The sequence below is a fragment of the Marmota marmota genome, unplaced genomic scaffold (assembly GCF_001458135.2).
Source record: "Marmota marmota marmota unplaced genomic scaffold, marMar, whole genome shotgun sequence".
Lineage (NCBI taxonomy): Eukaryota > Metazoa > Chordata > Mammalia > Rodentia > Sciuridae > Marmota > Marmota marmota.
In genome coordinates, this window is record NW_026000138.1 from 5,246,343 (window position 1) to 5,247,639 (window position 1,297).

Genomic DNA, 1,297 nt, shown 5'->3' on the forward strand with positions numbered 1-1,297 from the left:
ATGGCTGGTCAGTTGAGATTCTCACATGCTACAAATATTTTCTTTCACTTTTTTTTTTTTTTTTTTTTGGACAGGGTCTCTCTAAGTTGCTGAGGCTGGCCTTGAATTTGGGATCCTCTTGCTCCAGCCTCCTGAGTAGCTGGGATTAAAGGTGTGTGCACCACTCTGACTCTCTTCCTCCCTCTTTCATGTGCCAGGACCCTTTTGAGTCACTGGGCTCACCTCGATAATCCGAGATCCTCTTCCCCCGCTGATCAGCAATCCTGATTCCATCGAGACCTTATTTCCCTCTTGCTCGGGAACCTAACGTAGTCACAGGTCCCAGGCACTAGGTGTGGCCTCTCTGGGGACCTCTCTCTGCAGCCTACCCCACACCCTCCTGTCTGATGGCGTAAGATGCTTCTTGCCCACATCCCAGGCAGGGACCAAGTAAAACTTTCAGTACCTGGCGCCCCTTCCCAGGGCCCCTGCATTTCAGTCTGAGAAGAGACTACACTGTCTCCTTGGAGGGCTTCTGTCCCTCTGCCAAGCCTGTCCCCGTGCTCCCTATAAAGGAATGCTGAAGTTAAAATAGATTTTGGGCCCCTGCCACCTCTATCTGCTTCTCTGATAAGTTTTGTTTCTTGGACAACAATGCGGGGTTGGAAGCCCTTTCAGGGACAAGCTTCCATTTGTCCCTTGTAAGTTCCAGTAACTGGTCACTATTTATAATTATATAAATAATGGAAAACCGTGCTCAAGCCGTCCTCCCCAGAGAGCCCCCGTCTCCTATTTTTAGGTGGCCAGACCTCTCCTCCCACCCCGTGTGCAGCTGCCGCCCTCTGAGATCTGGACAAACACGGGTCCCCGAGGAACCGAGGTCCTGCACCTGGGAGGGATCCTGGATAGACACCCGCAGGGGCCCTCCTCTCAGGCAGCCAAAGGGCGTGACTTTCCCACTCAGGACTGGCTTTAAAGAATAATGAGCGACAGCAACTAAAGTCCCCTTGCTAAGATCATCTCCCAGGACCAACGGGACTTAAGGGGAAGGGGGTGCTGGACAGAGATTCAGGTCTGAGCTCCGTTTGTTTGTTTCACTAGGAATCATGGGAGGAGCGGGTGGAGGCTGGCTGTAAAGTCTTGGGTATCTTTCCCCAGGGAAGGAGCGGGCAGTTGTGAAGGGCGTGCTCCGTGCCAGTCATTTCGCCACCGACTGTAAACGTGGCGCTGTGATACCCCATCTACAGACGAGGACATCAAGGTTTGGAGGGGCAATGGACCCAAACGAAGGGAGAGCCCCGTTCCAGCCCAGATCGGA